We start from the raw sequence: 23,668 nt of genomic DNA, 5'->3' as shown, positions 1-23,668 counted from the left end.
TGTAGTAGACCTGATAAGCACTGTGAATCAATTCAACATAATCAAGATTTAATTATAGTTAGCCTAGTGGGTATGAAGTGGCATCTCATTGTGGCTTTGGCTTCTATTTCCTTCATAAATGATGTTTTGAGCACATAATCACTTCTAATGCTTCAGAATAGTTCATTGTATGTATATACCCTGGTTTATTTCATAATTTATTCAAGCAGTTTCCTACTGAGAAGCATGCAGAATTTTCCAAAATCTTTTCAGTATTATAGCTAATTTTGCAGTATATCTATTCACTTTGCCCAGTAAATAAAGTTCTTTAGTGTAAAGTCCTAGGATTAAGATTGCTCATCAAAAAAGTGTTCATTTTTTATTTCAATATGTATTAACAAGTGGCTCTCCCAAATAGTTTATGCTTGTTTTCCAGTGGTGCCTCTTTTTCCACATGCTAGTTAACCATGTCGCAACTAAGCCACTGAAACTTGGTACACAAGAAATGTCATATTCCCTTATTTACTTAAAAAATTTTCAAATTATATTTGGTGGTCTATCCTCTTGACGTGAGAAAAGGGATTAAATTACAACCTTAACTGCGGATCCCCTCCAAGCCTCTCTTCCACCGAAGCCACAAGATCTTGCAAAACCTGGGGATTCTTAAACTACTCCAGTGCAGCAGAGAGCTCCCTGAAGCCTGCTGTCCATGAGGTTACAATAGGCATGCTTATCCTCCAAGGCTCATGTCCCCTGGCATCTGATGACTCTGCTGTGTCCATGCCATACTTGGGGATCTTTAAAAAGCTGTGAACCTAGACCTGGTCCCCAGACTCCCCAGGCTGCTGCCCCTGGGAATGGCATAAGTCCTGCTGCCTTCAGGACCTTTGAATCTCAGCTTTCTTTTCCCCTGTAAGTCACCCTCTGTCTTCATCTGTCTCTGTCTCTCTCTCTCTTTCTACCTTCTCCCCACCTATCTATGAAACCAGACAATTTGGTCAATGAGTTCAGTTGTGCACAAATGATAGGCAAAGCCGGGCAGATTTTGTCTGCCAAAGCTGGAAAAATCCATGAGGTAAGAAAACAGAAAGGCTGGAGGTAGAACATGCTTACAGGAAGAATAAACACAGATTATTCACTGTATTCTACTTCATTGTGTCTTTTTCTTCTCTCTTAATCTAATATACAAAAATTGTTATTCTTTTCTTGGCTCATTTTTCTCTTGAGGTGTTTCTTGTCTTCCACACTGATTAGAAATCTTTTTAATCTTTGTGAACCTAATAGGTATTAGATTATATTTTACTTTGTTTGAATTTCTGTGTATTTTATTTAGTGACATTGGTCACCTTCTCCCATGTTTTTCTTCATTTATTAAGTCTATTCTGTGAGTCACTTTTTCATTTCTTTGCTTATTTCCTAATGGATGATTTTTTTTCTTAGTGATGTGTAAGCATTCCTTTTTTCTGAATTGGAGTAAGTTTACACTGTTATGTTAGTTTCAGATGTACAGCAAAGTAAATCAATTATATATCTACACATCCACTCTTTTTGTTAGATTCTTTTCCCATGGGCTCCCGTGGTGACTACGACTGTAAAGGATCTGCCTGCAATGCAGGAGACCTGGGTTCGATCCCTGGGTTGGGAAGATCCCCTAGAGAAAGGAATGGCTACCCACTCCAGTATTTCGGCCTGGAGAATTCCATAGACAGAGGAGCCTGGCAGGCTACAGTCCATGGGGTCACAAAGAGTCGGACACAACTAAGCGACTTTCACTTTCCCATGTGTGGGCACTCTTTATAACAAAACTATTCAACCTTCAAATGTATCACAAGTATTTCCTCTTAGTGTGTTATTTACTGGCCAAGTTTTCTATGATATTTAAGTTTCTAATTTTATATAATCAACTGTCGATATTTTCCTTTTCAGTTTTTGTATTTTTTTCTGAGGGTCACAATAGGCTTTTCTACACCATGAAAGATTTTTGTTTTGTACTATATTTTGTTTTGGTGCTCTCATATTTTATTCTTTATTTGCATATTTAAACCATCTGGATTGTGTGTGTGTTGTATGAAGAAAGAATATAATTTTTTCCCTATTTTGACTAGCAAAATTTTCCAAACTATTGATTAATCTGTCAGTTATTCACTGCTTTGAATTGCTTCCTTTTCTTCATTATATTTTCTGATTATTATTGCTTATGTATACAGTTAATTCTACATATTTTCCTTATTTCTAACTATCTTACTGAATTCTAATGTTAAATTATCAGTTATTTCTTTGAGTTTTCTATATCAGTTCAGTTCAGTTCAGTCACTCAGTCATGTCCGACTCTTTGCAACCCCATGAATCGAAGCACGCCAGGCCTCCCTGTCCATCACCAACTCCCGGAGTTCACCCAGACTCACGTCCATTGAGTCAGTGATGCCATCCAGCCATCTCATCCTCTGTCGTCCCCTTCTCCTCCTGCCCCAATCCCTCCCAGCATCAGAGTCTTTTCCAATGAGTCAACTCTTCACATGAGGTGGCCAAAGTACTAGAGTTTCAGCTTTAGCATCATTCCTTTCAAAGAAATCCCAGGGCTGAATCATCAAAGAGAGATTTAATATTTTTAGTTCTCATGTAAACACCAATGAATTTATACAGTTTTCATCATAGGACTTTTAGGTATTTCTTGCTAAATTTAGTTCTTATTTCTGTTGGGAATAGAGTATATAGGTGAATGTGGGTCTGTGTCTTATTGCATAAGTAAGACATCTTGAACAATATTAAATAATAGAGCTTCTTTCTTTAAAGATTTTTGCTGCTAGTGAATGCCCAGGTGGCATAGTGGTAAAGAATTCACCTGCCAATGCAGGAGACATGGGTTCAATCCCTGGGTTGGGAATAACCCCTGGAGGAGGAAATGGCAACCCTCTCCAGTATTCTTACCTGGAAAATCCCACAGACAGAGGAGCCTGGTGGGCTACAGTCCATGGGATCGTAAAAGAGTGGATACAACTGAGCGACTAAGCACACATGCATGCTAGTGAATGCACATTTAAAATATTTGAGAGAATTGTCAATTTTCCCTCTTAAAATCTTTTTCAATTTATATTCCCACTCAAGTATCTAAGAGTGTCTACTTTCTATATCCATATTGGAAAAGAGTCATAATGTGTCACAATTCATCTGGGCATGAAATGAACATGGTCCCTGAAGCAGTAAATTAGATCCAACCTAGCAATCGTTTGTCACATTTCTCTCCTAGTCTTGCTTTTGCAGTGCACCAACTGTGGGCTCAGATTCTTTGCTTTGCTGCTGGCACTTTCTCCACTCAGCTCACAGCCTCCTATCTCGCCTCTATCTTGGCTCTAACTGAGCTGTTCCTCCCTCTTGTTTGGTTTGCTAACTCATCCCTACATGTAGGAGATGGAGTTGGCCTGGTAAGTCAGATACTGGCCAAGTGGAGCAGAATGTGTCAAAGACTGGGTTTCCCGGGGATTGGAGCTGGAACCAAGTCAAAGTCCAGAGGTTGAAAAGCAGAAGTTACTCTGTACAAGCAAAATGAGGACCAAATGCAAATACTGGACTTGAGCTTTAAAACCCAGACACAGTTGGATCACTGCTGAGCTTATCAGCCTCTCTCTGACTTGGACCTAGGAAGAAATCTTTGTGCTGATTTCAAAGCTTAAATGAAAATGAAAATGAGTGCCAAGTGAAGGTTTACTATACTCATATATTAATATATAGTGAAAATTCATTTTTTTCCTGAGTGTGCAGCAGTAGTATTCTAAGGCTGGTATCATGACTTTGTTTTACAAAGTCTTCAGGGACCTAGACTATTTGAAGCTTTCACTTGACCATGCCTTTTCCTCAAGAACCAAAATGGAACTTTAGTTATCAAATCCATGTTCCAAAAATAGACTGAAAGAAGAGAAGAAGAAGGGTCAAAGAGGGCGTCTTTATGTTGGCCTAAGGTGCTGGCCAGGTTACTATCTTCTGTACATCAAGACAGCTGTCCCTGATATAGAGAACAGGATGGAGGGATAGACTCAGAGTTTGAGGTTAGAAGATAAAAACTACTGTATATAGAAAACAGAAGAAATTAATACAACATTGTAAATCAACTATACTTCAATTAAAAAAGAAAATAGGTCACCTGCCCCCAATGGAAGCTTCTTGAATGCTGGCCCAGGACACTTGCATTAGATTCATTTTCATTTGATCAGAACTCAGTCACTTAACCACACCAAGCTGCAAGGGAGACTGAAAATGTAGACTTTATTCTGGGTGGCCATGTGCCCAGCTAGCAGTTCTATTACTGTGGAAAAGAAGAGAATGGATGTTGATGAGGCATTAGCAATTGTTGCCACAAGACTCTACTACATTAGGGAATGAATTAGGCCTCATGGCTTAATGGAGAAAGACAAACATGTAAGTGAACAAATGTAATAAATTCGTATATTACAGCTGTAATTGGATGAAGTATACAAGAGGAAGCTGGGGTACAAAGGAAGAGTTGATCAGTTGTACAGGGAAGGGAGATGATGGGGAGGTTTTATAGAAGATGCTTCAACCAAGTCTTTAGAGTTGGGTAGGTTTTCACCAAGTGCTCTGTAAGCTAGGATATTTGAAATTGTAGGAGCAGCTTAAGCATAGAACAGAAAATTATGGGGTGCCGTCAAATATATGGAAGTGTTTCCATCTAGCTGATAAGTACAAGATAAGCGGGTAGTACAGGCAAACATTAGTCTGGAGAAGTGGGCAGGTCCAGAAAGTAAATAGCCATGTTTACCCTACTTAAGAGTTTGGACTTTAATGTCTAAGTAATAGGGAGAATATTTGAGTTATAGAAGTATGAAATCAGATCTGATAATTATTTTGAAAAATAATTGGAAAGGAGTATGACTGGATGAAAGCTGTATGGAGAATGTGTTGAGGAAGTCTTGTAGGTTCTTAGTGTGGATGTCTAGATGACTGAGGCATCACTTTCAGATTATTCAAAGGAACAGAAACAGTTGGATGGTGGGGTGCTGGCTAGTCTGGAGTCAATAGGGAAGACTGGTAGGCTAGACACTCTCAAGCAGGAGCTGAGCTGATGCTGCTGTCTTCAGGCCTAATATCTTCTTCTCCAGGAAAGCCTCAATTTTGCTTTGCAACTGACTGGATGAGATCTACTCAGATTACAAAGATATTCTCCTTTACTTAAAGTCAACCGATTGTAGATGTTAACCACATCTACAGAATACTTTCTCATCAAGACCTAGATTAGTGTTTATTTGATAACTGGGTACTACAGCCTAGGCAAATTGACATGTAAAACATTACACAGACTTCCTTTGTGGTTCAGTGGCTAACGCTCTGTGATCCCAATTCAGGTGGCCCAGATTCTGTCCCTGGTCAGGGAACTATATACCATATGCCTCAACTAAGGGTTTGCATATGGCAACTAAGTTGCATGCTGCAACTAAGACCCAGCACGGCCAAATACATAAATATTTTTTTTAAAAACCTGACCTCTATGGATGGTGACATTATTAATTATATAGAGACTATAGGAAATGGCAACCCACTCCAGTATTCTTGCCTGGAGAATCCCAGGGATGGCAGAGCCGGGTGGGCTGCCATCTATGGGGTTGCACAGAGTCGGATACGACTGAAGTGACTTAGCTTAGCTTAGAGACTATAGGAGAAGCAAATTTGGTGGCTAATGAGAAAAAAATCTGTTTGGTTTTAGACACGCTGAGACTCAGGAACCTACAGTCCCTCTAGAGGGAGTGGAGATACTATAGGGCATTTGAGAATATGTTCTGGATTAGAACTTTAGAGTGAGGTAGTTCAGACCACAAGTGTGGGTAAGACTGCACAGGATGAGTTCAAGGGGTCATGGAAGTGAGTTAAGGGGATGGGCCAGAGATTCAAGGCAGCAGGGAGTGCTGAGAACTATGGCAAATGTCCAGCAACATCTATTTAGTTCCAACTAATTATGCTTTTGAACTGTGTGTTGGAGAAGACGCTTGAGAGTCCCTTGGACTGCAAGGAGAGCCAACCAGTCCATTCTGAAGGAGATCAGCCCTGGGATTTCTTTGGAAGGAATGATGCTGAAGCTGAAATCCAGTACTTTGGCCACCTCATGCGAAGAGTTGACTCACTGGAAAAGACTCTGATGCTGGGAGGGATTGAGGACAGGAGGAGAAGGGGATGACAGAGGATGAGATGGCTGGATGGCATCACTGACTCAATGGACGTGAGTCTGAGTGAACTCCGGGAGTTGGTGATGGACAGGGAGGCCTGGTGTGCTGCGATTCATGGGGTTGCAAAGAGTCGGACATGACTGAGGGACTGAACTGAACTGAACTGAATTAGCTATGCAGAAGTGTTGGTCTAGTGTTGTCAAATCTTTCTATGTTTTAAAAGAACCTGGAAAATCCAAATGAATAAGTGAAAAGTTCTACTTTTAAATACTGTTTCTTAAATTTGCCTGAAATACTGTTGAGCCCAAATTGAATATATCTGTGGATTGTATCCAATGTGTAGGCTCCTACTTTGAGAACTCTGAAGAAGAGTGAAGAGTGAAGAGTGAAGAAGAGTTTTAACAGTAGATAAAACTCTGGGAGCTCCAATACTTAAGGGTCAATATGAGAAGGTGTCACCTGCATGATGTAAGGTCTAAAATGAGGTCATAAAATATGACCATTGAAAGTCAGTTGGTGAATTAGCCTGTGAATTATTGTAATAGTAGAGTGGAAGTAAAAGTTGGATTATACATGTTGAAGAACGTTGAGACTATTTTTCAAGACCAGCCTCATAAATTTTTTTTTTCACAGAAGCAAGGTAGTAACTCCTACCTCACTTTTAGTTTTTGAGAACACAGTGTACATTTCTTGCTCCCTTCATGGGTCTGTGCTCAAACTGAGGGACTATGTGGTTCTATGGTCCTCAAACACTTTGATCTTCCTGCTTCTTAGAGTTCAAGGGGTGCAAACAAAAAATATCAAATAAACAATAAGCATAATTTATTTCTACCAATTATATGTAAGTTTATGCAAAGCAATCAATAAAAAGAATACATTGCAACAATTTATGAACAGTGCCCCAGACAGACTCACTGCAACTTCACATATTCAGCAAAAGAATAAAATTTACACAAAACACTCGTTCTTCCTAAGACTCTCTAAGACCTTCAGAGAGGAAGTTCATCAAAGGCCAAGAAAGCTGGTTTGTAGCATCTACACTTGTCAATTGACAATTCAGTAATTAATCACCAGTCACACCTGTATTTTTCTATGTTCTAAAACCAGAAAGATGAAAAAGTGTCCAATGCAATTGAAATTGTTTCTGACCATGAATGGAAAAGAAGTGCTGCTTTGTGTGTGTGTGTGTGTGTGTGTATGTATACACGTGAATGAAAAACTTCATTTCCTCATGGGTTTATGCCAATCAGCAGGACTCTGCAAGCTGCTTTCATGCTCCATGAACAAAGCTGCATTCTCAGCATCAAGCTTAGATGGCAGTCAGAAGTAACTCTTCTCTGGAAATAAATGCAGAGTCTCTAGGGACTCACCCAAGCCAAAGCACGGGGGAAGCATCCCATATGAGTGGAAAGATAAAGGAATGAAGAAAAGTCTGTTGCCCATAGATGTCTCCACCCTGTAACCAAAATCCCCTTTAAATTCCATGTGGACTGGACTGTGTGCTCAGTCATATCTGACTCTTTGCGACCCCATGGACTGTAGCCTTCCAGGCTCCTCTGTCCATGGAATTTTCCAGGCAAGAACAAGAAAAAGAACATTTTCTTCTCCAGGGGATTTTCCTGACCCAGGGATCAAACCTACATCTCCTGCATTGGCAGGCAAATTCTTTACCACTAGGCCACTTGGGAAGCCCCCCTAAATTTCATCAGTTCAGTTCAGTCGCTCAGTTGTGTCCGACTCTTTGCGATCCCATGAATCGCAGCACGCCAGGCCCCCCCGTCCATCACCAATCCCAGAGTTTGCCCAAACTCATGTCCATCAAGTCGGTGATGCCATCCAGCCATCTCATCCTCTGTCGTCCCCTTCTTCTCCTGCCCCCAATCCCTTCCAGCATCAGGGTCTTTTCCAATGAGTCAACTCTTCGCATGAGGTGGCCAAAGTATTGGAGTTTCAGCTTTAGCATCATTCCTTCCAAAGAACACCCAGGACTGATCTCCTCCAGAATGGACTTGTTGGATCTCCTTGCAGTCCAAGGGACTCTCAAGACTCTTCTCCAACACCATTGTTGAAAAGCATCAATTCTTCAGTGCTCAGCTTTCTTCACAGTCCAACTCTCACATCCATACATGACTACTGGAAAAACCATAGCCTTGACGAGACGGACCTTTGTTGGCAAAGTAATATCTCTGCTTTTGAATATGCTATCTAGGTTGGTCATAACTTTCCTTCCAAGGAGTAAGCATCTTTTAATTTCATGGCTGCAGTCACCATCTGTAGTGATTTTGGAGCCCAGAAAAATAAAGTCTGACACTGTTTCCACTGTTTCCCCATCTATTTCCCAAGAAGTGATGGGACTGGATGCCATGACCTTAGTGTTCTGAACGTTGAGCTTTAAGCCAACTTTTTCACTCTCCTCTTTCACTTTCATCAAGAGTCTTTTTAGTTCCTCTTCACTTTCTGCCATAAGGGTGGTGTCATCTGCATATCTGAGGTTATTGATATTTCTCCTGGCAATCTTGATTCCAGCGTGGGCTTCCTTCACCCCAGCGTTTCTCATGGGATTTCACTAACTGTAGTTGAATATAGGTTAACAAGCTTAAAATACAAAATCCCAGTCAGGAAAAAGCAATGATTCACACTTCGAGTTTGCTTAGGTGGTTTTTCTGTTTACACTTCTTTGAGATCAGCAGATACGACAGAATGTGAGTTTCATGGAAAAGGAAACTGGAGAAAAAACAGTGATCATCTTGGAAGTGGGGAGACTTCAGAGCAGGCAGGGAGAAGTCAGTCAGCAGAGAAGACAGCAGACTCCTGGGGAGCAGGGAAGGGGAGATCTGGGTAAGGAAGAGAAGAGGGTTAGAAAACAAAGGATAAGAACCAAGAAACTGAAGTGAAATGCTGAGCAGTGAAGATGAATTTTATTTATGATCCATTGCCACATGACTCTCCTTGTGATTAGGTGATGAAGTGCTTTTCCTGGTGGCAGTTTAACTGGCTGCTGCCTGGGTTGGGGTGGGGGATAGTGAGGATAGGAGAGGAGAGTGATTGATCCCATCCAGAGGTGCTGGGCTAAAGTGAAAGTGAGGAAGAATCCAATTAAAATATCTCAAATTAATGAAGAGACCATGGTAGTTGAAGGATGAATTATCAGAGTACTTCCACAGAAGTCATTTCATTTTTTTAATTTTATTTTTAAAATTTTATTTTTAATTGAAGGGTGATTGTTTTACAGTATTGTTTTGGTTGCTACCAAACTTCAACATGAATCAGCCATAGGTTTATCATTTCTAACATCTTCACTGGAGAGGGATGTTTCTCAGACCTGATTGTTCCATTTGACTAACTTAAATTGAAACTCTGTATAAGTTGTTGCTATTCAATTGTTCAGCCATATTTGACTCTTTATGACCCAATGGACTGCAGCACGCCAGCTTTCCCTGTCCTTCACTATCTTCTGGAGTTTGCTCAAACTCATGTCCATTGAGTCGATAATGCCATCCAACTATCTCATCCTCTGTTGCCCCCTTCTCCTCCTGCCCACAATCTTTCCCAGCATCAGAGTCTTCTCTAAGGAGTCAGCTCTTCACATCAGGTGGCCAAGGTATAGGAGCTTCAGCTTCATTATTAGTCCTTCCAATGAAATTCAGGACTGATTTGATCTCCTTGCAGTCTAAGGGACTCTCAAGAGTCTTCTCCAACACCACAGTTCAAAAGCATCAATTCTTGGGCACTCAGCATTCTTTATGGTCTAACTCTTACATCCATACATTACCACTGGAAAAACCATAGCTTTGACTATGTGACTCTGTGTATGTACATCCATCCATATAAATATATATATGGGTTGCCATTTCCTTCTCAAGCAGATCTTCCTGACCCAGGGATCAAAGCCGGGTCTCCTGCATTGTAGGCAGACGCTTTACTGTCTGAGCTACCAGGGATGATCTAAATATATATATATATGATAGCTGCTGCTGCTGCTGCTGCTAAGTCACTTCAGTCATGTCCGATATGATAGTTAATACAATGTAATTGTACAATTACTCTCACTTGTAACCTGACTTTAATTTATCAGAGGTTATTTTTTATAGGTGACTATAGTTGTGTTAGTTTTTGGATTTTAAACATATTTACTATAATTTTTATGTCAGGGAAGGGGTTGAAAACTGGTGCTCAATTATCTTTAATATCTTATATTCACATACAGATTTACAGTGCTTTTTTAAAGAACTGAACAGTGAAAGGACATTTAATCTCAATCTTTACAAATTCCCTGAGGAAAACATTAGTATTTCTATTTTATTACGAGAAAAAGAAACCGAGGATCAGATAAGTTGAATAATTAGGTTGCCTAACCCCAAATGCAGTGCTAGCCTCTGAGCCAAAAATCTGGGCACCAGTATGAGGATATCTTTTTGTTGGGCTTTAGGATCATTCTCATCACTGTAGGAAAGAAAGAACGACTTCCCTCTCCACTCTGTTTGTGACTCTGTTTGAGCTATTTATTCCCATGAGATGTTCAGAGGGCACCCAGAGGAGGCAAGCAATTAGTAAATAGTCTTATTAAGGTAAACAAATACCATATAGAAGGCCCAGAGGTTGATTAAAATTATAACTACTGGAACTTTCCTGGAGGTCCAGTGGTTGAAATTTCAGCTTCAAATACAAGGAATGTGATTTCAGTCCCGGGCAGGCAGCTAAGACCCCACACACCTTGTGGCCAAAAAAACCAAAATGTTAAAAAACAAAAAACACAGAAGCAATATTGTAACACATTCAACAAGGACTTTAAAAATGGTCCACATCAAGAAAAATCTTCTAAAAGAATAAAATTATAACTATTGACTTGTAAAAGAGTAAAGTAGAACCCTGGATTTCTGACAAGTTGGCTATGCACGTGCTTCTGTAGTACCTATGGCTGAGGCCTGTCAAATCTTGTCTTCACATTTGTTGTGAAAGAGAAAATTCAGCTCACTGTCTTGCTCTGAAGATTCAGTAAAATGAAGTAAAGAGTGTGACTAAATATGATAAAAATGGAAAAACTGTGTCAGATATGAAAACTCAAGGAGACCCATGATATTCTTACATTGCTGTTTCTCTTAAGCTTCTCAGGGCATGCTAAATTTTTGCAAAAAAAAGTCAGGAGGTTTAGAAACCACACAGAGAAACATTCCTTGGAAAGAGGAACTCTTCAATGGTCTAAGATTACAGATCCTTGAATTGGAATGGTATGCAGTTGAGTTTTCCATTCACAGTTCCAGGAAAAAATGGGATTTTTTTCCCATTAAGAATACTGTTATTTAGTTATTTTGAAGTATACAGTACATACATGGTTTTTTTTTTTTTTTTTCTAAAACCACTAAATTTCACAAGAAGCACACATTTGAGTATTTCAAACCTTCTCTGTTGACTTTAGATTAGACCTGAGACAACTGTAGAAAAAATTTCAAGTACAGAACAGAAGCAGATACATCCATCATATTGCTCATAAAGTGCTTAAATTTACTATTTACTTCTTGAGAATGACTCAGCATTCATATTTATAATAAAAAATGCTACACAAGAACTGCCAATAAATATTGAAAAGGCTGAACTTTCTAGATACAGTTCAGTAATTATTCTATCCTGAGGAAACTTTTCTTAGGTCTTGATAGCAAAGAGAAAAGTGCTTTAAACTTTAAAAGAATCTTAATTAAATAAAAATTAATTAGAGCACTGCCTTTTAAATCAATTTTCCTTTTGCTCTACCCAAGTGAATTGCTTAAGTTCTCAAATCTCAGTTTGCTGTTGTTTTAGTTGCTAAGCTGTGTCCAACACTTTGGCGACCCCATGGATGGGAGCTTGCCGGGCTCCTCTGTCCATGGGATTTCCCAGGAAAGAATACTGGAATGGGTTGCCATTTCCTTCTCCAGGCGATCTTCCTGACCTAGAGATCAAACTTGTGTCTCCTGCTTGGCAGGCGGATTCTTTACCACTGAGCCATCTGAGAAGGAAACTGGTAACAGCCCAACCAAAAGCATATTCAGTTGCAAATAAAAAATACTCAGCTCAAAATGGTAAAAGGGAACAAAAAGAATGCATTGACCCTCCAGGATTAGCCATGCATTTGTGTGTCTGGATTCTGGTTTAAATGTTGTCACTGCTACAGACTAAGTTTCTGTCCCCCCGCGAAAACTCATATGTTGAAATTTAATTCTCAATGTGATGGTATTTTGAGGTGTGGTTTGGGGGAGGTGATTAGGTCATGAAAGTCAAGAGGTGACCTCATAAAAGAGACTGCAGAGAGCACCCCTGCCCTTCCTTCCAGGTAAGGACACATCAAGGAAATGACGTCCATGAACTAGGAAGCAGGTTCTCACTAGACAGCAATCGGCCAAGCAACTTGATCTTGGACTTCCCATCCTTGAGAACTAAGAGAAAATTAATTTCTGTTGTTTATAAGCTACCCAGTTTATGGTGTTCTGTTATAGCAGCCGAGATAGACTAAGAGACTATGCCAAGACTAATGCCTTGACTCTGCTTTCTCCTGTTAGACCCAATTCTCAGGCAGGTTCTCCTCATGGGGTGAGATGGCCTCCAACAACTCCAGCTTATATCTAGCGAACTTCAGAAATAGGTCTATTTCTTAACTGTTGCAACAGTAGTCAAATCATCAGTTGGCAATGACTCTGATTAGTATGATTTGGATGTTGTGATTGTTTCTGAACCACTCCTTGCAATAAGGAGTTTTGAAGTGTTATTGGCCAGGTCTAGGCCTTGGTGAGGGACAGGGACAGGGAGGCCTGGCGTGCTGCGATTCATGGAGTTGCAAAGAGTCGGACACGACTGAGCGACTGATCTGAGGCCTTATGCCCTTCCCATAAATTAGAGATAGAGCCAACTCCATCCAGCAGTTCCTCATAGAAAATCTGGATGGTATGATGATACATAGAGAGAATATGTTAAGATGATAACATAATATATGTACATAAGATATTATGCAAACATAAGGATTCTTATTATGCCAGATGTTGATATCTCTAACAGACTGTTTATAGTTCAATAATGACATTTGAGATTTTGTAACTTGAAACTTCTGAGTTCTACATCTCTTGAAGGTCTCTGTTTCACTTTGCCAAATTCTCCCCTGTAATTATGGTGGCAAATTCTCATAGAGCTGAGAAAGAAGAAAAGAACCACTAAGTATTATTACCTTTTGCATAAGGATCTGAATTTCTCCAGAAGAATTAGCAAGCCTTTGGCATCCACATAACAGAGTGTCTTAAATGAGTAGGAGAAAATAGTATGATCTTATTTTGCTGTTACAAAATACTATAAATGATTCATTCTTTGAACAGTAAATCTGCATGGAAGCACAAATGCTGATGACTGGTATTGTCTATTTATTTATGCACTTACCTGAAAACTAGCTCTCTGTGAATTGTTATATAGACTGGCTAGATGGTCATCAATCCTCCTTCCCATTTCTAGGCAGACATAGGATCAGATTTAACAGCCTCTTTGTATTGGGCTGAGACCACATGACTCTGTTTATCAATGGAATGTGGGCAGAGGTGATTTAATCTGCTTCTAGGCCTAATCCTTTGTTATCTCTCCTTGCTATTCTTTGGAACTCTGCATTCAGATGCTTATATCTTTCCTTTTCTCCTTTGCTTTGTGCTTCTCTTCTTTTCACAGCTATTTGTAAGGCCTCCTCAGACAGCCATTTTGCTTTTTTGCATTTCTTTTCCATGGGGATGGTCTTGATCCCTATCTCCTGTACAATGTCACAAACCTCTGTCCGTAGTTCATCAGGCACTCTGTCTATCAGATCTAGTCCCTTAAATCTATTTCTCACTTCCACTGTATAATACCTGAATGGTCTAGTGGTTTTCCCTACTTTCTTCAATTTAAGTCTGAATTTGGCAATAAGGAGTTCATGATCTGAGCCACAGTCAGCTCCCAATCTTTTTTTTGCTGACTGTATAGAGCTTCTCCATCTTTGGCTGCAAAGAATATAATCAATCTGATTTTGGTGTTGACCATCTGCTGATGTCCATGTGTAGAGTCTTCTCTTGTGTTGTTGGAAGAGGGTGTTTGCTATGACCAGTGCGTTCTCTTGGCAAAACTCTATTAGCCTTAGCCCTGCTTCATTCCATATTCCAAGGCCAAATTTGCCTGTTACTCCAGGTGTTTCTTGATTTCCTACTTTTGCATTCCAGTCCCCTATAATGAAAATGACATCTTTTTTTGGGTGTTAGTTCTAAAAGGTCTTGTAGGTCTTCATAGACCTACAAATAGCTTCTTATAAATAGCTGTGAAAAGAAGAGAAATGAAAATCAAAGGAGAAAAGGAAAGATATAAGAATCTGAATGCAGAGTTTCAAAGAATAGCAAGGAGAGATATGAAAGCCTTCCTCGGTGATCAATGCAAGGAAATAATAGAGGAAAACAAAAGAATGGGAAAGACTAGAGATCTTTTCAAGAAAATTAGAGACACCAAGGGAACATTTCATGCAAAGATGGGCTCGATAAAGGACAGAAATGGTATGGACCTAACAGAAGCAGAAGATATTAAGAAGAGGTGGCAAGAATACACAGAAGAACTGTACAAAAAAGATCTTCATGATCCAGATAATCACGATGGTGTGGTCATTCACCTAGAGGCAGACATCCTGGAATGTGAAGTCAAGTGGGCCTAAGAAAGCATCACTACGAACAAAGCTAGTGGAGGTGATGGAATTCCAGTTGAGCTATTTCATATCCTGAAAGATGATGCTGTGAAAGTGCTACACTCAATATGCCAGCAAATTTGGAAAACTCAGCAGTGGTCATAGGACTGGAAAAGGTCAGTTTTCATTCCAATCCCAAAGAAAGGCAATGCCAAAGAATGCTCAAACTACCACACAATTGCACTCATCTCACACGCTAGTAAAGTAATGCTCAAAATTCTCCAAGCCAGGCTTCAGCAATACGTGAACTGTGAACTTCCAGATGTTCAAGTTGGTTTTAGAAAAGGCAGAGGAACCAGAGATCAAATTGCCAACATCTGCTGGATCATGGAAAAAGCAAGAGAGTTCCAGAAAAACATCTATTTCTTCTTTATTGACTATGCCAAAGCCTTTGACTGTGGATCACAATAAACTGTGGAAAATTCTGAAAGAGATGGGAATACCAGACCACCTGACCTACTTCTTGAGAAACCTATATGCAGGTCAGGAAGCAACAGTTAGAACTGGACATGGAACAGCAGACTGGTTCCAAGTAGGAAAAAGAGTACGTCAAGGCTGTAAACTGTCACCCTGCTTATTTAACTTATATGCAGAGTACATCATGAGAAATGCTGGGCTGGAAGAAGCACAGGCTGGAAGAAGCACAAGCTGGAATCAAGATTGCTGGGAGAAATATCAATAACCTCAGATACGCAGATGACGCCATCCTTATGGCAGAAAGTGAAGAGGAACTAAAAAGCCTCTTGATGAAAGTGAAAGTGGAGAGTGAAAAAGTTGGCTTAAAACTCAACATTCAGAAAACTAAGATCATGGCATTTGGTCCCATCACTTCATGGGAAATAGATGGGGAAATAGTGGAAACAGTGTCAGACTTTACTTTTTTGGGCTCAAAAATCACTGCAGATGGTGATTGCAGCCATGAAATTAAAAGATGCTTACTCCTTGGAAGGAAAGTTATGACCTACCTAGATAGCATATTCAAAAGCAGAGACATTACTTTGCCAACAAAGGTCCATCTAGTCAAGGCTGTGGTTTTTCCTGTGGTCATGTATGGATGTGAGAGTTGGACTGTGAAGAAAGCTGAGCACTGAAGAATTGATGCTTTTGAACTATGGTGTTGGAGAAGACTCTTGTGAGTCCCTTGGACTGCAAGGAGATCCAAGCAGTCCATTCTAAAGGGGATCAGTCCTGGGTGTTCATTGGAAGGACTGATGCTGAAGTTGAAACTCCAATACTTTGGCCACCTCATGCACAGAGTTGACTCACTGGAAAAGACCCTGATGCTGGGAGGGATTGGGGGCAGGAGGAGAAGGGGACGACAGAGGATGAGATGGCTGGATGGCATCACCGACTCGATGGACATGAGTTTGAGTGAACTCTGGGAGTTGGTGATGGATAGGGAGGCCTGGCGTGCTGTGATTCATGGGGTCGCAAAGAGTCAGACACGACTAAGTGACTGAACTGAACTGACTGAGGCCTAATCCTTAAAATATCTTGAGCAATCTTCAGCCCTATCACCAAATGTGACACCCTCAAAAGTCATATCTCTAAGACAGCCGGTTTTTAAGATTGTAGGAGCCTGAATCATTGAGCTAGCAGGAGCTCTGACAAGGGGAAACCACTAGATCAACTTTGAAATGTTTCAAAAGAGTGACTTTTTATCATATTAAGTCTATGATTTGGGTTTGTTTTTTTTTTTACAACTTGCTTAATAGAATGAGCAAGTCTAGAAAAAAAAAGTCAATGTCACTAATAATAACACTGCTCCACATCCAGCAAATTTGTGTACAAGAATATGAAATTTACAATAGCAGCAATTGATTCAGCCTTCTCCAGACCTTAGAGGAAGTTTTCCTTGTCTTTCTATCTTCAGAATTAAAACAGCTGCAGAAATTGTTACCAAATTTGACTCCTTTATTTATGCATTTTTTAAATCATAAAAATACTATGCACCAAGCTTTTGCCAAAAACTGACATTGCACCTACACACTCTCAAATACAAGATATACAAATTGAATCCATTATCTTTCCCTATACCTTTGAAGGACATCATCATCTATCTAATCAGCCAGGCCAAAAATACAGGATCATTCCTAATTCTTATTTCTCTTTAACTGCCCTGTAGACCTTGATGTTGTTGTTTAGCTGCTCAGTCATGTCTGACTCACTTGCGACCCCATGGGCTGTAGCCCATCAGGCTCCTCTGTCCATGGAATTCTGCAGTTAAGAATGCCGGAATGCATAGCCATTCCCTTCTCCAGGGGATCTTCCCTGACCCAGGGGAAGACTCCAAGTCTCCTGCATTGTAGGCAGATTCTTTACTGTCTGAGTCACCAGGGAAGCTCTCCATAATTCTTTAATCTGTATATTTCTCTCCCTTCTCATCATCTCTCTTTGGAAGCCTTTGTGACTTTGGATTAGACAAGGATTTCTTAGATACGACAAAGGCATTATCCATAAAAGAAGAAATGGAAACGTTGAACTTCATCAAAAGAGAAAGAAAAACAAACCACAGACAGAAAATATTTGCAAATCAAATAACTGATAAAAATTCTATTCAGAATATTTAAAGAACTCTCAAAACTCAACAATAAGAAATAATTCATTTTTTTAATAAATGGGTCAAAGTTCTCAACAGACACTTTACAGCTAATCACCATATGAAATGATGCTCAGAGACATAATTCATTAGAGAAATGCAAGTTAAAACCACAATAGCGTGCCACTACAGACCTATTACAATGGTTAAAATTAAAGAACTGACCATACCCAGTGTTGGCAAGGATGTGGCAGAATAACAATTCTCATAAACTGATAATGGGAATGTAAAATATTTGGAAAATATTTTGACAGTTTCTTAAGAAGTTAAATGTATACCAACCACACGGTCCAGATATTTTAGTCCTAGGTATTTACTCAAGAGAAATAATATCATGTATTTCTTCCAAAACCTCTACATGAATGTTCATAGAAGCTTTATTTGTAATAAATCAAAAAGTACAAATCATTTAAATGTCCATTAACAGGTGAATGGATAATAATGAAAATACAATCAGCATTGACAAATAATGAACTACTGATGTATGTGATAACACAAAACAATATTTATATCCAAGGAAAATGCTTTACAGTTTGCTAGTAGTCTGAATTTCCTGAATATATGGTGCTGTGAACTGAATATATCCTTCCCTAAATTCACATGTTGAAGCCTTTTAGAGCCTTTGGGAGGCAATCAGGTGAAGAGGGTAGAGCCCCTATGAATGGTATTAGTGCCTTTATAAGAAAAGACACAAAGGAGATGACCTCTCTCTCTATCATGTGAGGCTAAAGTAAGAAGGCATCCTTTGCAAAGCAGGAACAGGATGGAGCCAGGAACTGAATCTGGCAGCACCTTGATCTTGGACTTCCCAGCTTCCAAAACTGAAAATAAATTTTTTTTTAAGTCATCCAGTCTATGGAATTTTTGTTGCAGCAGCTGGAATTGACTAAGATATATGGATAGACTCATCTCATGATAATGTCACTGTCATATTGTAATGCTTACACAGTCTAGACCAGGGAATGACAATCTCTCTAGATGAAGGGCTAGAGAGAAAATGTTTTAGGCTCAGAAGACCAGATTGTCGCTGTCACAACTATTCAGCTCTGACTCTGCAGCACAGAGGCAGCCACAGACAATACATAAATGAATGGGGGTGGCAGTGACCCAACAAATCTTTATTTACAAAAACAGACAGTGAGTGGATTTGGCCCTCTGGTTTAGATTATTAGCACTGATGTGAGTCTTTGAAAGTTCCCCTTCCTTGATGAGCTGGATCCTATGGGCCATTTGCCTGACATTGATCCTGGGTGTCCAGAATGACATAATGGATCTCAGCCATCTCTGTGGTGCCAAGAAGCCTGACTTATCTAGGGACTTTTCCAGTGTCAGGGAACAGGTTCTTTATCTCACAAGATGCCAAAAGTCCATGAGAAGTATGGCGGATTAAATGTGACTGCAGTTTTCTTTGTCACCACCATGGACTGCTCCTCTTGAATCTGAGCTGGCCCTGTGACCACTTTAACCAGTAGAATGTGATGAAAGTGATACTGTACAGTTCTGTGCCTAAACCATAAGAAGACATAGGAATATTCTGATTTGGTAATTTGGGAGCCCTGAGTCACTATGTAAGTCACCTTTTTATCCTATGAAGATACCGTAAGGGGAGATGAGATGGTAAACACATGTGAGGAGCTAGAGGTCCTGAGACTAGATGGAAAGAGAGAGAGAGAGACGTCGAACCATCCTAGCATCCAAAGTTAAGTTCAGGTTTCATCCATCCTGATCGAGACATCAGAGTGGGGCGTCTGGGGTGTTCTAGCCAAGTCAAGCCACAGATAACTGCAGACTCAGCTAACATTATGTGGAACAGAACTGCCTAGATTATCCCAGTCAACCAAAATAATAAAATAAAAAGCTGCTGCTACTGCTACTGCTGCTAAGTCACTTCAGTCGTGTCCGACTCTGTGTGACCCCATAGACGGCAGCCCACCACGCTCCCCTGGCCCTGGGATTCTCCAGGCAAGAACACTGGAGCGGGCTGCCATTTCCTTCTCCAATGCATGAAAGTGAAAAGTGAAAGTGAAGTCATTCAGTCGTGTCCGACCCTCAGCGACCCCATGGACCACAGCCTTCCAGGCTCCTCCGTCCATGGGATTTTCCAGGAAGGAGTACTGGAGTGGGGTGCCATTGCCTTCTCCAAAATAAAAAGCTACTAAGTTTAATTAGCTGAAACAAGGGGATAAAAACACTGCATGAGACTTCCACAATTGAATGAAAGAATTAGAGTAGTTTAGTGACTCTTGAAGTAGATTCTGTAAGATGCTTGTAGGTATTCACAAAATAAAAGCATAAGCAGTTCATGTTCAAATAAGATTGAAAACCACTTTGGGCATCAAAATTAAACAGCTTTTTTTTTTTTTTTTAAACTGCAGAACTTCTCAGAGGTTTTTAAAGTGCGCATTTAATAATAAACATCATGAAACTCCCAGAGGAGGATGTAAAATCTCCCTGTGACTTTTTAAAGGCGTACTTATTCACATCCTGAGGGCTTCCCTGATAGCTCAGTTGGTAAAGAATCTGCATGCAATGGAGAAAACCCTGGTTTGATTCCTGGGTCGGGAATATCCACTGGAGAAAGGATAGGCTACCCACTCCAGTATTCTTGGGCTTCCCTTGTGGCTCAGCTGGTAAAGAAACCGCCTGCAATGCGGAAGACCTGGGTTTGTTCCCCGAGTTGGGCAGATCCCCTGGAGAAGGGAAAGGCTACCCACTCCACTATTCTGGTCTAGAGAATCCCAGGGACCATAAAGACCACGGTGTCACAAAGAGTTGGACACGACTGAGCAACTTTCACTTTATTGACATCCTGAGGAAGAATTCCCAGAAGATATGACATCTAAGCTGTGTCCTGACCAATAAATAAAGACCGGACCATAATGGGCAAGATAGTCTCAGCTTATTTCTAGCTCCAAAATGTCATTATCTAGGATCCATTATGCAATGGTCTCTTAGTATTATTAGGGCTCTAATACAAGCTCGCAGTAGAGCAAGCTCATGGAGTTCCTGATGGGTAGCCTCTCACACAGTCTTCACTGAGTTCCACTCATTATGGACAAAGGCTTCTGCTTGAAGCCACCCTAATACTTTTGACCTCCAATCTTAATCAATGCCTTGGAATGAAAATATGGTCACCTAGGATAGAAGATCGGAGAAGGCAGTGGCACCCCACTCCAGTACTCTTGCCTGGAAAATCCCATGGACGGAGGAGCCTGGTAGGCTGCAGTCCATGGGGTCGATAAGAGTCGGACACGACTGAGCGACTTCACTTTCACTTTTCACTTTCATGCATTGGAGAAGGAAATGGCAACCCACTCCAGTGTTCTTGCCTGGAGAATCCCAGGGACAGAGGAGCCTGGTGGGCTGCCGTCTCTGGGGTCACACAGAGTCGGACATGACTAAAGTGATGCAGCAGCAGCAGCAGCAGCAGCGGATAGAAGATAAAACCCAAGTCATGATTTAAGGTGTGAGACCTCAGTAAAAACTTTATACAAACTAATTTTTATCATTTGCTATCATATTTCAATGGCTCAGATGGTAAAGAATCTGCCTGCAATGTGAGAGACCTGGGTTCGATCCCTGGGTGGGGAAGATCCCCTGGAGAAGGGAATGGCAACCCACTCCAGTATTCTTGCCTGGAGAATTCCATGGACAGAGGAGCCTGGTGGGTTACAGTCCATGGGGTTGCAAAGAGTCGGACATGACTGCGTGACTAACACTTTCACACTTTCAAAATAATATCTCTCCAATGACTCTGGTCCCTCAATTTGAAAATAGGCTCAATCGGCTTTTCTTTTTTGAACAAATAAAACAAAGATGAAAACAGCATAATACTATCCAATCTCATTTACTTGTTAGGATATTCTTTTACCTGCTTTACTCAACATCTAAGCACGGGGACTTCCCTGGTGGTCCAGTGGTTAAGAATCCTCCTTCCAATGCAGCACATGTGAGTTTGATCCCTAGTGGGGAAATTAAGATCCTAAACACCGCAGGCCATAAGGCCACACACCACAACTAGACAGAAGGCTGTGCACCACAAGGAAAGATCCTGCATGTTGCAACTGAGACCCAATGCAGTCAAATAAATAAAATATTAAAAAAAAAGAGAGAGAGAGAAAATCTCACCACCAAATTTTTTGAGTTAGTTGTCCACACAGTTTGCATGTGTCTTCTCTCTTCCCATTTATTCCACAACCTACTACAATTTGGCCCTCTCATCTCATTTTCAGCTACTTTTAAAAATGGCACCTGTCCTCAGGTGAGTTCATCCAGTTTGAAGGTTTCAACTCTTACCTACTAGAGCAATGAGTGTTCATATTATCTATACTCCACCCACCTCCACTCCAAACCTATATTGTCAACTATCTATTTCTACCTGAATATCACACAGGTATAAAGAAACTTCTCCATCCCCAACAACCACATGAAACCTGTTCAAGAACTTATTCACTGATTCAACTAACATTCGCTGAGCACTACTCAGAGAAGGCAATGGCACCCCACTTCAGTACCCTTGCCTGGAAAATCCCATGGAGAGAGGAGCCTGGTAGGCTGCAGTCCATGGGGTCGCCAAGAGTTGGGCACGACTGAGTGACTTCACTTTCACTTTTCACTTTCATGCACTGGACAAGGCAATGGCAACCCACTCCAGTACTCTTGCCTGGAGAATCCCAGGGACAGAGGAGCCTAGTGGGCTGCCGTCTATGGGGTCGCAGAGTCGGACACGACTGAAGCGACTTAGCAGTAGCAGCAGCACTCAGATGGTAAAGAATCTGCCTGCAGTGCAGGAGACCTGGGTTCAATCCCTGGATCAGGAAGATCTCCTGGAAAAGGAAATGGCAACCCACTCCAGTATTCATGCCTGGAGAATTCCATGGACAGAGGAGCCTGACAGGCTTCAGTCCATGAGGAAGCAAAGAGTTGGAGATGACTGAGTGACAACCGCACATACTCTGAGTGAAAAACTTTGCTGGATGTTAGATTCTGACTGTGATCAAGACTCTATCCTTGGGGAGCTTATAGTCCAGTGGTGGAGACAGATAAATTGTTGCTGTTGTTCAGTCATTAAGTTGTGTTCCACTCTTCACGACCCCATGACTGCAGCACACCAGCCTTACCTGCCCTCTACTATTTTCTGGAGTTTGCTCAAGTTCATATTCATTGAGTTGGTGACACTATCTAACCATCTCATCCTCTGCCACCCTCTTCTCTTTTTGCTTTCAATCTTTCCTAGCATCAGGGTCTTTTCCAATGAGTCTGCTCTTCACATCAGGTGGCCAAAGTATTAGAGGTTTAGTATCACTCCTTCAAATGAATACTCAGGGTTGATTTCCTTTAGAATTGATGGTTTGATCTTCTTGCAGTTCAAGAGACTCTCAAAGAGTCTTCTCTGGCACACAATTCAAAAGCATCAATTCTTTGACTCTCAGCCTTTTTTATGGTCCAATTCTCACATCCATATCTCACCACTGGAAAAACCATAGCTTTGACTAGATGGGCTTTTGTTGGCAAAGCAATGTCTTTGTTTTTTAATATGCTGTCCAGGTTTGTCACTGATAAATAATCGAGTTTTCCACTTACAGAGGGAAACACGGGTTTTTATATGAGCACCAAGGAGGGACCATTCACTCAGCTTAGAGAGAGATTGTGGGGGACTAAAGAAGGGTGATATAAAGGCCTTCCAGGGATGAAGATAATTCTCATCTTTGAGGATAGATAGGGCAGATAAAGAAAAGAAGAGCAGCCATCCAGAGGAAGTATCTTGTAGGCAGAATTACAAGGAAGATACTAAGTCACCTACTCATGGAACAGCAAGTTGTTCTGCATGGCTGGACCAGTGAATGATGGTGGTGAGAAGCCAGAGAGGTCGTTTAGGTGGAGGATTAATTGCCTTTACAGAACCCCAAATCACTGACTGCCTTGTACCGTGCAGCAACTAATGTTTTGTTTTTGTGTTTTCCTTCCAGATGGAATAATTTAAACACATATGCGTGTTTCTAATAAAGTTAAATAGGCTTCGATCCTGTGACCCAGCAATTCTACTCTCACGTATTTACTCAAGAGAAAGGAAAACAATATATTATGTCCACACAAACACTTGTACAAGACTGTTCAAGGCAACCTTATTCATCAGATCAGATCAGATCAGATCAGTCGCTCAGCCGTGTCCAACTCTTTGCGACCCCATGAATCACAGCACGCCAG

Source organism: Bos grunniens, chromosome 9, assembly GCF_055505025.1.
Source record: "Bos grunniens cultivar Pamir isolate PY7600 chromosome 9, Bosgru_T2T1.0, whole genome shotgun sequence".
NCBI classification, from domain to species: Eukaryota; Metazoa; Chordata; class Mammalia; order Artiodactyla; family Bovidae; genus Bos; species Bos grunniens.
The sequence above is the reverse complement of the archived record's forward strand: the minus strand, read 5'-3'. Positions refer to the sequence as shown.